The sequence below is a fragment of the Rhinoraja longicauda genome, chromosome 28 (genome assembly GCF_053455715.1).
Source record: "Rhinoraja longicauda isolate Sanriku21f chromosome 28, sRhiLon1.1, whole genome shotgun sequence".
Taxonomy (NCBI): domain Eukaryota; kingdom Metazoa; phylum Chordata; class Chondrichthyes; order Rajiformes; family Arhynchobatidae; genus Rhinoraja; species Rhinoraja longicauda.
The window spans coordinates 28,543,949-28,559,572 of NC_135980.1; positions in this window are offsets into that span (position 1 = coordinate 28,543,949).

Below are 15,624 nucleotides of genomic sequence, written 5' to 3' on the forward strand. Positions count from 1 at the left end.
GAGACACCCCTTACTGTAATCCACTGCCCCAGGCTCATTCCTGGCTGGAGGGTTATTTCCTCCGGAATATTTCTGCACTGGTGTGTTTCCCCAGCTTCATTCATTGCTGAAGTCCTGCTTACCAAGTGCAGTCCTCGCTGGGGTACCACAGCCCAGGTGTGAGCGTGTGTAGGTACATTCCGTGCTCGCATGCCATTCCCCAGGTGCTTTATCTGGTGCTGCTTTCATCCCCATGACCGTTCCATCACAAGGTTACGGTTGACCTGGTGAGCTGTTCCCCCGGTGCATTCTTTACTGTTCTGCGATTTCCCCAGGTTCTGGTTCTGGTTGATCACTGCGCAAACACCTCATAAGTGGTTATCTCGTGCAGGTCAGAGCGAGTAGAGTAGTGATTACATTTTGAAGTGGGCCTTTTTGACCACGTTGAGGAGATCCAGTTGCACAATCCCCTTTTTAAATGACAACATCGGGAGCGGTGCATGTGTTGGGTGGTAGCATATTCCATTCCCTTATCGTCCTCGGGTAAAGGGAATATTGGTAGCCACGTTTATTGAAATGTAGGGACCGGTATTTTGTCTCGTTTCTTGGCGGTTTGTGCTCTGGGATGACAGGAGATTTGTTGGCGTAATTTTGTGAATCACTTTGTAAATTGCCAGGTTATTCCCCATGATGTTATTACCCCTTGTTCGGTCCTCAGTTCACCCGGGTACAGTCTTTCTTGGTATTGATAGACAGAAAATGCTGGAGTAACTCAGCAGGCCAGGCAGCATCTCTGGACAGAAGGAATGGGTGATGTTTCGGGGTTGAGACCCTTCTTCAGACTGGTGTTGCACGGCCATTCTTTGCTGCGCTGTGTTGGATTGTGTGGGTACTCACGGTGCCTTCCTTCCTGAGGTTCGGTTGCCCAGGTGTATTGTTTTACAGGACCCAGTTACTCATTGATTACTGACTTTGGACATGGCTTACCAAGGACATGCCTTTTGACATTTAGTTTCCCTGGTGCCCTCCTTTTGGAGTACAGTTCCACATGTATCTCCCTTACTGGAGTATAATTTCTAATATGTGTTGTTTGCTTTACTAGCTTTCTGCTATCTCTGATATTGTCCAATCTGAGAGCACTAGCTGTTTATTGTGAGCCACCGTTTTGTAATGGAGTGAAATTGAGTCAGGGAATCTACATTATCTCCGCTTACAAAGTTACTGACAGTGACTGAAAAAACCAGCGAAAAACAGAGAACGCGCCAATTCCCCTGTGCTGCCACACGTAGAACAAAAACTTTTCAGGTTGACTTCTGTGAGCACCTTATGGTTTGGTAACAAGCCAACTTCATGCTGCAATTGTTAGCTGTGTAGGATCTAGAACATTGGACAGTGCAGTACAAGAACAAACCCTTCAGCCCACAATGTCTGTGCTGAACATGCTGCCCTGACCAACTCTTACATAACCCATATCAAGACCATCATTTATCAACCTGCATCTAACCCATATCGACAATGACTTATCTACCCGCACATAACCCATATCAACACCATCACTTATCTACCTGTGCATAACCCATATCAAGACCATCACTTATCAATCTGTACCTAACCTCTATCCCTCCATTTCCTGCATAACCAGGGAAATATTTTAAATGTTGAAAACACCACCCATGGCATTTGTCACCCACTCTAGGAAGAATTTTGTGCATCGAAAATTCTGCACTCCAAATTGTGCATTGTTTCACATTACCTCAGGGCACTTCCTGAATTCCAAACTTAAAGCAGAAAGGTATCGATGACAATCAGTGGGGAAAACAACATTCGTGTCAGATGAGGTGAAACAATTGCACAAAATAAACTTTTTCACCCAGAGAGTTGTGAATTTGTGGAATTCTCTGCCACAGAAGGCAGTGGAGGCCAATTCACTGGATGAATTTAAAAGAGAGTTAGATAGAGCTCGAGGGGCCAGTGGAATCAGGGGATATGGGGAGAAGGCAGGGACGGGTTACTGATTGTGGATGATCAGCCATGATCACAATGAATGGTGGTGCTGGCTCGAAGGGCCGAATGGCCTCCTCCTGCACGTATTTTCTATGTTTCTATGTCTTGCGTTGGGAGAGCTCTGTGAGGTAAAATTGAATCTTTTCCTCGGGCAGTGGAAACATTCAGAATGTTGGAGGAAAAGAATTGCAGATGCTGGAAATCTAAAATGAAAAAGACATAAATTCTCGAAACAGCCAGCAGGTCAGACTGCATCTGGGGGAAGCGGAACTGAATTGATGTTTCGGGTCATTGAGTGAATGGGAGTGCTTAGAGGGCGGGCAAACAGAGTAATAAAGCTGTCCCAGGTCTCCTCCATTGTCAGAGTGAGGAGGAACAGCATCTCCTGTTTCTCTTGGGCAGCTCACAGCCCAGTGGTATGAATATTGATTTCTCTAACCTCAAGTAACCTCGGCATTCCCTCTCTCTTCATCCCTCCCCCACCAAAGTCGCACCAGCTTCTCGTTTTCACCCAACAAACAGTCTTTCCAGGTGAGACAAAGGTTCACCTGCACCTCCTCCAACCTCATCTATTGCATCCGCTGCTCTAGATGTCAACTTATTTACATCGGCGAAACCAAGCGCAGGCTCGGCGATCGCTTCGCTGAACACCTGCGCTCGGTCCGCATTTTTTTATTTTTACATTTGCCAAGCCAATTAACCTACATACCTGTACGTCTTTGGAGTGTGGGGGGAAACCGAAGATCTCGGAGAAAACCCACGCAGGTCACGGGGAGAACGTACAAACTCAGTACAGACGGCGCCCGTAGCCAGGATCGAACCTGAGTCTCCGGCGCTGCATTCGCTGTAAGGCAGCAACTCTACCGCTGCGCCACCGTGCGCTCTGTCCACATTAACCAAACTGATCTCCCGCATTTATTTCAAGAGGGCATGTATACAATAAACTCTTATCTACCTGCACATGACCCATATCAAGACCATCAGTTATCTACCTGCACATAACCCATATCAAGACCATCACATATCTACCTGCACATGACCCATATCAAGACCATCACATATCTACCTGCACATGACCCATATCAAGACCATCAGTTATCTACCTGCACATAACCCATATCAAGACCATCACTTATCTACCTGCGTATAACCCTTATCAAGACCATCACTTAGTATAAGAAGATAACTGCAGATGCTGGTACAAATCGAAGGTATTTATTCACACCTGTCCCTTTACCTCCCCCCTCAACTCCATCCAAGGACCCAAACAGTCTTTCCAGGTGAGACAAAGGTTCACCTGCACCTCCTCCAACCTCATCTATTGCATCCGCTGCTCTAGATGTCAACTTATTTACATCGGCGAAACCAAGCGCAGGCTCGGCGATCGATTCGCTCAACACCTGCGCTCGGTCTGCTTTAACCAAACTGATCTCCCGGTGGCCGAGCACTTCAACTATCCCTCCCATTCCCAGTCTGACCTTTCTGTCATGGGCCTCCTCCAGTGCCATAGTGAGGCCCACCGGAAATTGGAGGAACAGCACCTCATATTTCGCCTGGGCAGTTTGCAGCCCAGTGGTATGAACATCGACTTCTCCAACTTTAGATAGTTCCTCTTTCCCTCCCTTCCCCTCCTCCTTCCCAGATCTCCTTCTATCTTCCTGTCTCCATCTATATCCTTCCTTTGTCCCGCCCCCTGACATCAGTCTGAAGAAGGGTCTCGACCCGAAACGTCACCCATTCCTTCTCTCCCGAGATGCTGCCTGACCTGCCGAGTTACTCCAGCATTTTGTGAATAAACAGCTAACAATGGTCTGTTTCCTTTATCATCGTTATTTTTTTGCATATCTTTCATTCATTGTTCTATCTCTCTACATCTTCATCGATATCTCTCGTTTTCCTTTCCCCTGACTCGTCTGAAGAAGGGTCACGACCCGAAACGTCCCCCATTCCTTCTCACCAGAGATGCTGCCTGTCCCGCTGAGTTACTCCAGCCTTTTGTGCCTCTCTTTGGAAACAAGCCCTTTGGCCGAACTAACCTATGCCGACCAAGATGCCCCACCTACGCTAGTCCCACCTGCCCACATTTGGCCCATATCTTGAAACCTATCTAAGGCAGACACAAAATACTGGAGTAACCCATTCATTGTGATCATGGCTGATCATCCACAATCAGTGTCCCATTCCTGCCTTCTCCCCATATCCCTTGATTCCGCTAGCCCTAAGAGCTCAATCTAACTCTCTTTTGGATGCATCCAGTTAATCGGCCTCCACTGCCTTCTGAAGCAGAGAATTCCACAGATTCACAACTCTCTGGGCGAAAAAGTTTCTTCTCACCGCATCTGACATGAATGTTGTTTTCCCCACTGATTGTCATCGATACCTTTCTGGTTTAGGTTGGAATTCAGGAAGTGCCCTGAGGTAATGTGAAACAATGCACAATTTGGTGTGCAGAATTCACGATGCACAGAATTCTTCTGGCATACAACGGCCTAACGTAAATTCACACAGGTTGGAGTCGGGACAGGATGAGGTATTAAAGTGGTGGGCAACAGTAAGCTTGGCTGCCTCTGCAGGGTGAATGCAGGTGCTCTACAAAGTGATCAACCAATCTATTGTAGATTTGGCATTTAATCTAATCTATTCTCGCATTTATTTCAAGAGGGCATGTATACAATAAACTCTTATCTACCTGCACATGACCCATATCAAGACCATCAGTTATCTACCTGCACATAACCCATATCAAGACCATCAGTTATCTACCTGCACATAACCCATATCAAGACCATCACATATCTACCTGCACATGACCCATATCAAGACGATCAGTTATTTACCTGCACATAACCCATATCAAGACCATCACATATCTACCTGCACATGACCCATATCAAGACCATCAGTTATCTACCTGTGTATAACCCTTATCAAGACCATCACTTAGTATAAGAAGATAACTGCAGATGCTGGTACAAATCGAAGGTATTTATTCACACCTGTCCCTTTACCTCCCCCCTCAACTCCATCCAAGGACCCAAACAGTCTTTCCAGGTGAGACAAAGGTTCACCTGCACCTCCTCCAACCTCATCTATTGCATCCGCTGCTCTAGATGTCAACTTATTTACATCGGCGAAACCAAGCGCAGGCTCGGCGATCGATTCGCTCAACACCTGCGCTCGGTCTGCTTTAACCAAACTGATCTCCCGGTGGCCGAGCACTTCAACTCCCCCTCCCATTCCCAGTCTGACCTTTCTGTCATGGGCCTCCTCCAGTGCCATAGTGAGGCCCACCGGAAATTGGAGGAACAGCACCTCATATTTCGCCTGGGCAGTTTGCAGCCCAGTGGTATGAACATCGACTTCTCCAACTTTAGATAGTTCCTCTTTCCCTCCCTTCCCCTCCTCCTTCCCAGATCTCCTTCTATCTTCCTGTCTCCATCTATATCCTTCCTTTGTCCCGCCCCCTGACATCAGTCTGAAGAAGGGTCTCGACCCGAAACGTCCTCCATTCCTTCTCTCCCAAGATGCTGCCTGACCTGCTAAGTTACTCCAGCATTTTGTGAATAAACAGCTAACAATGGTCTGTTTCCTTTATCATCATTATTTTTTTGCATATCTTTCATTCATTGTTCTATCTCTCTACATCTTCATCGATATCTCTCGTTTTCCTTTCCCCTGACTCGTCTGAAGAAGGGTCACGACCCGAAACGTCCCCCATTCCTTCTCATCAGAGATGCTGCCTGTCCCGCTGAGTTACTCCAGCCTTTTGTGCCTCTCTTTGGAAACAAGCCCTTTGGCCGAACTAACCTATGCCGACCAAGATGCCCCACCTACGCTAGTCCCACCTGCCCACATTTGGCCCATATCTCTAAACCTACATAAGGCAGACACAAAATACTGGAGTAACCCATTCATTGTGATCATGGCTGATCATCCACAATCAGTGTCCCGTTCCTGCCTTCTCCACATATCCCTTGATTCCGCTAGCCCTAAGAGCTCAATCTAACTCTCTTTTGGATGCATCCAGTTAATCGGCCTCCACTGCCTTCTGAAGCAGAGAATTCCACAGATTCACAACTCTCTGGGCGAAAAAGTTACTTCTCACCTCATCTGACATGAATGTTGTTTTCCCCACTGATTGTCATCGATACCTTTCTGGTTGAGGTTGGAATTCAGGAAGTGCCCTGAGATAATGTGAAACAATGCACAATTTGGTGTGCAGAATTCACGATGCACAGAATTCTTCTGGCATACAACGGCCTAACGTAAATTCACACAGGTTGGAGTCGGGACAGGATGAGGTATTAAAGTGGTGGGCAACAGTAAGCTTGGCTGCCTCTGCAGGGTGAATGCAGGTGCTCTACAAAGCGATCAACCAATCTATTGTAGATTTGGCATTTAAGAAGGGTCTCGACCCGAAACGTCACCCATTCCTTCTCTCCCGAGATGCTGCCTGACCGGCTGAGTTACTCCAGCATTGTGAATAAAGACCATCACTTATCTACCTGCTCATAACCCATATCAAGACCATCACTTATCAATCTGTACCTAACCCTTATCCCTCTATTCCCTGCATATCCAGAGAAATCCTTTAAATGCCACTAACATATCTGCTTCAAACACCACCCCTGGCAGTGCGATCCAGACACTTGCAGCCCTCTTTGTAAAGAAAAATGTGCCTCACACATCTGTAAACCTGTGCCCTCTAGTATTTGATTTGTCCATCTTGGATAAAAGATTCTGATTTTCTATTCCCTATCTATGTCTCTCATAATTTAATTTAATAACTTTTTATTAAAATCAGTGCCTGACCCTTCCAGTGATCTGCTCTGCACAACTTTAGTACTGGGATAAAATCATAAGGTAATATGGAATAGGAGTGGAATTGGGCCATTCAGCCCATCATCATGGCTGGTCCATCTCTCCCTCCAAACCCCATTCTCCTGCCTTCTCCCCTTAACCTCTGACACACGCACTAATCAAGAATCTATCACTCTGCCTTAAAAATATCCACTGACTTGGCCTCCACAGCCTTCTGTGGCAAAGAATTCCACCGATTCAACACCCTCTGACTAAAGAAATTTCTCCTCATCTCCTTCCTTAAAGAATGTCCTTTAATTGTGAGGCTGCGACCTCGAGTCTCAGACTCTCGTACTAGTGGAAACATCCTCTCCACATCCACTCTATCCAAGTCGTTCACTGTTCTGTACGTTTCAATGAGGTCCCCCCCACCTCATTCTTCTAAACTCCAGCGCGTAACAGGCCCAGTGCTGACAAACGTGTCAACAAATCACACGTAGAAGGTCTGATCATGGTGGCCGTGATCGGGTTACCATAATTTACCAAGCCCAGCGGCATGGAAATGGGGTGCAGGAGTGTTGGGAAGTGGCAGGAGGTGGGGGGCGAAGCGTGCAGTTGAGGGGTCAGGACAGTACTGGGAGTTAGCGAGGAGGAGTATGGGGTGAGCAGGAACGGGGCAGGATGGAAACCGACATTGGACTCTGCGCTCTGCTTTGCCTTGCCGATGGACACAAGCCCATTGAAACCCTCTTTTAAATAACCAATGTCTGCATATTAGAAATCAAAAGATGTCGATTTTTCAAATGTTGTTGGTGTTTGCACATTAGGTTTCCAGTCCGAGGTACTGCGATGTGATCACATTGTATGTGATGAGAAAACATTTCTTCACACAGAGAGTGGTGAGTCTGTGGAATTCTCTGCCACAGAAGGTAGTTGAGGCCAGTTCATTGGCTATATTTAAGAGGGAGTTAGATGTGGCCCTTGTGGCTAAAGGGATCAGGGGGTATGGAGAGAAGGTAGGTACAGGTTACTGAGCTGGATGATCAGCCATGATCATATTGAATGGCGGTGCAGGCTCGAATGGCCGAATGGCCTACGCCTGCACCTATTTTCTATGTTTCTATGTGTGCAATTGGTTCACTTTATAACAGTTTGATCACGATGACGATGAGGTTAACTACTGGCAAACTTTTTGTTTCCCCGTCTTCCCAAATTATTGAAACTTATTTTAATAAATGCAAAACCAGAATAAAACAGCTGTACTTGAATGAGTTTTTCTTTGTGATTTTGATTTTTGCGCGGTGTTAATTGTTGTCCAAAGAAATGATATCCAAGCGAGGAATCAGATTCCGTTTACACTCATCAAACCCATCTTCCCAACGTGGACATGTTGCTAGTCCTAGAAATCCGTGAGTTATTTTACTTGGTGTAACCAACAGAGGTGTAAGTGATTTCAAAGTCCCCACCTGATGTGTGAATTTCTGTTGGGCCGTTGTATGCCAGGAGAATTCTGTGCATCGGAAATTCTGCACACCAAATTGTGCATTGTTTCACATTACCTCAGGGCACTTCCTGAATTCCAACCTAAACCAGAAAGGTATCAATGATAATCAGTGGGGATAACAACATTCATGTCAAATGAGGTGAGAAGAAACTTTTTCACCCAGAGAGTTGTGAATCTGTGGGATTCTCTGCCTCAGAAGGCAGTGGAGGCCGATTAACTGGATACAGCTCCAGTTAATCGGCAGATCATCCACAATCAGTAACTTATTCCTGCCTTATTCACAAAATGCTGGAGTAACTCAGCAGGTCAGGCAGCATCTCGGGAGAGAAGGAATGGGTGACGTTTCGGGTCGAGACCCTTCTTCAGACTGATGTCGGGGGCAGGACAAAGGAAGGATATAGGTGGAGACAGGAAGATAGAGGGAGATCTGGGAAGGAGGAGGGGAAGTGAGGGACAGAGGAACTATCTAAAGTTGGAGAAGTCGATGTTCATACCACTGGGCTGCAACCTGCCCAGGCGAAATATGAGGTGCTGTTCCTGCAATTTCCGGTGGGCCTCACTATGGCACTGGAGGAGGCCCATGACAGAAAGGTCAGACTGGGAGTGGGAGGGGGAGTTGAAGTGCTCGGCCACTCTACTTATTCCTGCCTTCTCCCCATATCCCCTGATTCCACTAGCCCCAAGAGCTCTATCTAACTCTCTTTTAAATCCACCCAAGTTATCACAAAATGCTGCAGTAACTCAGCAGGGCAGGCAGCATCTAGGAGAGAAGGAAAGGGAGAAATTCATCCAGTGAATTGACCTCCACTTACGTCTGTGGAAGAGAATTGCACAAATTCACAACTTTCTGGGTGAAAAAGTTTATTTTGTGCAATTGTTTCACCTCATCTGACACCTCTTCTCACCTCATCTAACACGGATGTTGTTTTCCCACTGATTATCATCGATACCTTTCTGCTTTAGTTTGGAATTCAGGAAGTGCCCTGAGGCCATGTGAAACAATGCACAATTTGGCGTAAATAAGTGATTCAAGATTCAAAATAGCTTTATTGTCATCCAAATTGGACGAGATTCAGTCACCCACAGTCCAACAACAAAAGCATCAAAATAGGCATTAAAATTACACAACCCCCAAAACACACAAAAGAAACATCCATCAAGAAAACATCCATCACAGTGAGTCTCCTCCAGTCCTCTCCTCACTGTGATGGAAGGCCAGAATGTCTTTTCCCTTCTCCTGCTGTCCTCTCCCGCGGTCAGGTTGTTGTGGTTGCAGGCCGCGCCGGACGGTCCGCAGCGGGCCGAGCCTAAGGCGAGTCGCAGCCGCTCCCGCAGCCTCCGAAGACGGCCGGCTCCGCCGATGATAAGTCCGATCCGGGGCGGGCGAACACGCTGCTGCTGCCGCTGTTGCTGCACGTCGGGGCGGTCGTGGCTCCCGACATTGAAGCCCCCGCCCAGCAGAGAAATATCCCGCGGCCTATCTTAGGCCGCGCCGGACGGTGAAATGTCCGCGACCCAAGCCCCGCGATCCGGGGCGGGCGAACACGCTGCCGCTGCCGGAGCTCCCGATGTCGGCATCCACGCGGCCCGAGCCTAAGGCGAGTCGCAGCCGCTCCCGCAGCCTCCGAAGACGGCCGGCTCCGGTGATGGTAAGTCCGGTCCGCGGGCTCTGCGAACCGGAGCCCTGGAGGCCGCCAGCTCCAGGAGTTGGGCCGATGGTAGGCTGCAGCAGGAACGGAGACAACACCCAGAAAACAAAGGTCGGGTCTCTGTTCGGAAGGGACACATATTTACAATTTTACAGTTCCCCCCCTCCCCCCCCACATACACACATAGTACACAAACACAAAAACACCACATCACAACTACAATTAAGACAAAAAAAACAACAAAAACACAAAGACAAATGGACCGCAGGTAAGCCGCAGCTGCTATGGTGCTGATGTGGGTTATCTGCAGGTAGATAAGAGTTGGTCAGGGCAGCATGTTCAGCACAGACATTGTGGGCTGAAGGGTTTGTTCTTGTACTGCACTGTCCAATGTTCTAGATCCTACACAGCTAACAATTGCAGCACGAAGTTGGCTTGTTACCAAACCATAAGGTGCTCACAGAAGTCAACCTGAGAAGTTTTTGTTCTACGTGTGGCAGCACAGGGGAATTGGCGCGTTGTCTGTTTTTTGCTGTTTTTTTCAGTCACTGTCAGTAACTTTGTAAGCGGAGATAATGTAGATTCCCAAACTCCATTTCACTCCATTACAAAACGGTGGCTCACAATAAACAGCTAGTGCTCTCAGATTGGACAATATCAGAGATAGCAGAAAGCTAGTAAAGCAAACAACACATATTAGAAATTATACCCCAGTAAGGGAGATACATGTGGAACTGTACTCCAAAAGGAGGGCACCAGGGAACTAAATGTCAAAAGGCATGTCCTTGGTAAGCCATGTCCAAAGTCAGTAATCAATGAGTAACTGGGTCCTGTAAAACAATACACCTGGGCAACGGAACCTCAGGAAGGAAGGCACCGTGAGAGTACCCACACAATCCAACACAGCGCAGCAAAGAATGGCAGTGCAACACCAGTCTGAAGAAGGGTCTCAACCCCAAAACATCACCCATTCCTTCTGTCCAGAGATGCTGCCTGGCCCGCTGAGTTACTCCAGCATTTTCTGTCTATCAATACCAAGAAAGACTGTACCCGGGGGAAATGAGGACCGAACAAGGAACACATCATGGGGAATAATCTGGGGAGATCGCACGACAGTAAAGAATGCACCGGGGGATCAGCTCATAAGGTCAACCGTGACCTTGTGATGGAACGTTCATGGGGATGAATGCAGCATCAGATAAAGCACCTGGGGAATGGCATGCGAGCACGGAATGTACCTACACACACACACGCACGCACACACACGCACACACACACACTTGTACGCACACACTCGCACGGACACACACTCGCACGCACAGTCGCACGCACACACACACTCGCACACACACACGCACACACACACACTCGTACGCACACACACACACTCGCACGCACAGTCGCACGCACACACACTCGCACACACACACGCACACACACTCGTACGCACACACACACTCGCACGCACAGTCGCACGCACACACACACTCGCACGCACACACACACACACACGCAAACACACACGCACGCTTGCACGCGCACACACACACACACACACACACACTCACACCTGGGCTGTGGTACCCCAGCGAGGACTGCACTTGGTAAGCAGGACTTCAGCAATGAATGAAGCTGGGGAAACACACCAGTGCAGAAATATTCCGGAGGAAATAACCCTCCAGCCAGGAATGAGCCTGGGGCAGTGGATTACAGTAAGGGGTGTCTCTGTGAAACTGCACCTGGGGAAATGTGCCTGATGCAAGTGTTAGACCGTGGGTGGAACACTCCAGTCAGTGTCAGCACCTTGAGGATTTGTGCGGTTGGTTCGAGCACCATACTCCTGTCAGTGCAGGAGAATGTATCCCCGTCAGCCTCGGCATCCACACAGTTATTCCACAGAACCAGCATTGGGAAGATTATTTTGTCAAGGAGTTCCCAAGACTATCGAGGACCAGAGGACATAGGTTCAAGGTGAAGGGGAATAGATTTAATAGGCATCTGAGGGGTAACTTTTTCACACAAAGGGTGGTGGGTGTATGGAACAAGCTGCCAGAGGAGGTAGTTGGGTCTGGGACTATCCCAACGTTTAAGAAAAAGTTAGACAGGTACATGGATAGGACATGTTTGGAGGGTTATGGACCAAGCACAGGGCGGTGGGACTAGTGTAGCAGGGACATGTTGGCCGGTGTGGGCAAGTTGGGCTGAAGGGCCTGTTTCCACACTGCATCACTCTCTGACTCTATGAGTCAGCACTTTCAAATGTGTAGTTAGGAAATCCTCAATGGGGAATTCATTATTTTATTAGAAAGCAATATTTACATTAAACAGGCATCAATCTAAACACGTGGCTCCCCATTATCAAGTCACTGGGCCTCCAATGTTCCAATCAATTTGTAATTCTATACAGATATCCAAATCAAGAATAAGGATCCAATAAGAACAAGAGGAGGCCATTTCGAACTGAGATGAGGAAAAACTTTTTCACTCAGAGAGTTGTGAATTTGTGGAATTCTCTGACTAGTCTGAAGAAGGGTCACGATCTGAAACGTCCCCCATTCCTTCTCACCAGAGATGCTGCCTGTCCCGCTGAGTTACTCCAGCTTTTGGTGCCTATCTTTGGAAACAAGTCCTTTGGCCGAACTTACCCCTGCTGACCAAGTTGCCCCATCTACGCTAGTCCCACCTGCCCACATTTGGCCCATATCTCTAAACCTATCTAAGGTAGACCACAAAATGCTGGAGTAACCCATTCAATGTGATCATGGCTGATCATCCACAATCAGTACCCCGTTCCTGCCTTCTCCCCATATCCCTTGATTCTGCTAGCCCTAAGAGCTTTATGTAACTCTCTTTTGAATGCATTCAGTTAATCGGCCTCCACTGCCTTCTGAAGCAGAGAATTGCACAAATTCACAACTTTCAGGGTGAAAAAGTTTCTTCTCACCTCATTTGACATGAATGTTGTTTTCCCCACTGATTGTCATCGATACCTTTCTGGTTTAGGTTGGAATTCAGGAAGTGCCCTGAGGTCATGTGAAACAATACACAATTTGGAGTGCAGAATTCTCGATGCACAGGGGGACCTCAATGAAACGTACAGAACAGTGAACGACTTGGATAGAGTGGATGTGGAGAGGATGTTTCCACTAGTGCGAGAGTCTGGGACTCGAGGTCGCAGTCTCAGAATTAAAGGACATTCTTTAAGGAAGGAGATGAGGAGAAATTTCTTTAGTCAGAGGGTGTTGAATCGGTGGAATTCTTTGCCACCGAAGGCAGCAGAGGCCAAGTCAGTGGGTATTATAAAGGTCGAGATTGATAGATTCTTGATTAGTACGTGTGTCAGAGGTTATGGGGAGAAGGCAGGAGAATGGGGTTAAATGGACCAGCCATGATGATGGGCTGAATGGCCCAATTCCACTCCTATTCCATATTACCGTATGATTTTATCCCAGTAGTAAAGTTGTGCAGAGCAGATCACTGGAAGGGTCAGGCACCAATTTTAATAAAAAGTTATTACATGAAATTATGAGAGGCATAGATAGGGAATAGACAATCAGAATCTTTTATCCAAGATGGACAAATCAAATACTAGAGGGCACAGGTTTACAGATGTGTGAGGCACATTTTACTTTACAAACAGGGCGGCAAATGCCTGGATCGCACTGCCAGGGGTGGTGTTTGAAGCAGATATGTTAGTGGCATTTAAAGGATTTCTCTGGATATGCAGGGAATAGAGGGATAAGGGTTATGTGCAGGTAGATAAGTGATGGTCTTGATATGGGTTATGTGCAGGTAGATAAGTGATGGTATAAGAAAATAACTGCAGATCCTGGTACAAATCGATTTATTCACAAAATGCTGGAGTAACTCAGCGGGTCAGGCAGCATCTCGGGAGAGAAGGAATGGGTGACGTTTCTCTCCCGAGATGCTGCCTGACCTGCTGAGTTACTCCAGCATTTTGTGAATAAATTGACAAGTGATGGTCTTGATATGGCTTATGTGCAGGTAGATAAGAGTTGGTCACGGCATCATGTTCAGCACAGACATTGTGGGCTGAAGGGTTTGTTCTTGTGCAGTACTGTCCAATGTTCTAGATCCTACACAGCTAACAATTGCAGCACGAAGTTGGCTTGTTACCAAACCATAAGGTGCTCACTGAAGTCAACCTGAGAAGTTCTCGTTCTACAAGTGTGGCAGCACAGGGGAATTGGCGAGTTCTCTGTTCTTTGCTGTTTCTTTCAGTCACTGTCAGTAACATCACCCATTCCTTCTGTCCAGAGATGCTGCCTGGCCCGCTGAGTTACTCCAGCATTTTCTGTCTATCAATACCAGGAAAGACTGTACCCGGGTGAACTGAGGACCGAACACGGAACACATCATGGGAAATAACCTGGGGAGATCGCACGACAGTAAAGAATGCTGTACAGCTCACCAAGTCAACCGTAACCTTGTGATGGAAGTCATGGGGATGAATGCAGCATCAGATAAAGCACCTGGGGAATGGCATGCGAGCACGGAATGTACCTACACGCACGCACACACACACACACGCACGCGCACACACACACAACCACGCACGCACCTGGGTTGTGGTACCCCAGCCCAGGCGCCTGTTTCCACACTCTATCACTCTCCGAATCTATGACTCTATGAGTCAGCACTTTCATATGTGGAGTTAAGAAATCCTCAATGGGGGAATTCAGCCATGATTGAATGGTGGAGTAGACCTCATGGGCCCGAATGGCCTAATCCTACTCATCAGTTATGACCTTGTGATTTTCCAATATTGAGGAGACCCCATTCTTCATCCATCTTCCACTCTGATCTATTGTCCCTGGCATCCTGTTGAGAAATTCTGGCATTTTCAGTTTTTGTGTTAAGCATTCACAATGTTCGTTACCAAAATCGTTCAAGGTCTTTTACTGCAACAAAGACATTTTGGCTCGACAAAATCTTTTCCATTTGATCATTGTTACCACTGGAGCTACTGTATGAGTTTAGTTTATTTTAGTTTAGAGATACAGTGCGGAAACAGGCCCTTCAGCCCACCGAACAGTGATCCCTGCACATTAACACTTTCCGACACACTGGGGACAATTTACATTTATACCAAGCCAATTAGCCTACAAACCTGTACGTCTTTGGAGTGTGGGAGGAAACCGAAGAATTCGGAGGAAACCCACGCAGGTCACGGGGGGAACTTACAGCCAAGCGCCCGTGGTCGGGATCGAACCCGGGTCTCTGGCGCTATAAGGCAGTAGCTCTACCGCTACGCCACCGTGCTGCCCACAATTAATCAATGATATGAAGTAACATACAAAATTAGCTTTTGTTTTCAACATTTGCAATGTTGTAAAACTCATGGAGATGAGTTTAACAGAAGAATTGGAGATGCAGATGCTCATTGCTATCACTTCACCAAAGTTTGAAACAAATCTGAAACTGTCCTGTCACCAACTAGACAGTGGTCCTGAGCTACCATCTACCTCATTGGGAGATCCTCGGATTATCTTCGATCTGTTGAGTTGTTTGCCACACAAGGCTGTGGAGACCAAGTCAGTGGATTCTTTTAAGGCGGAGATAGATTCTTGATTAGTACGGGTGTCAGAGGTTATGGGGAGAAGGCAGGAGAATGGGGTTAGGGGGGAGTGATGGATCAGACATGATTGCATGGCTGAGTAGACTTGA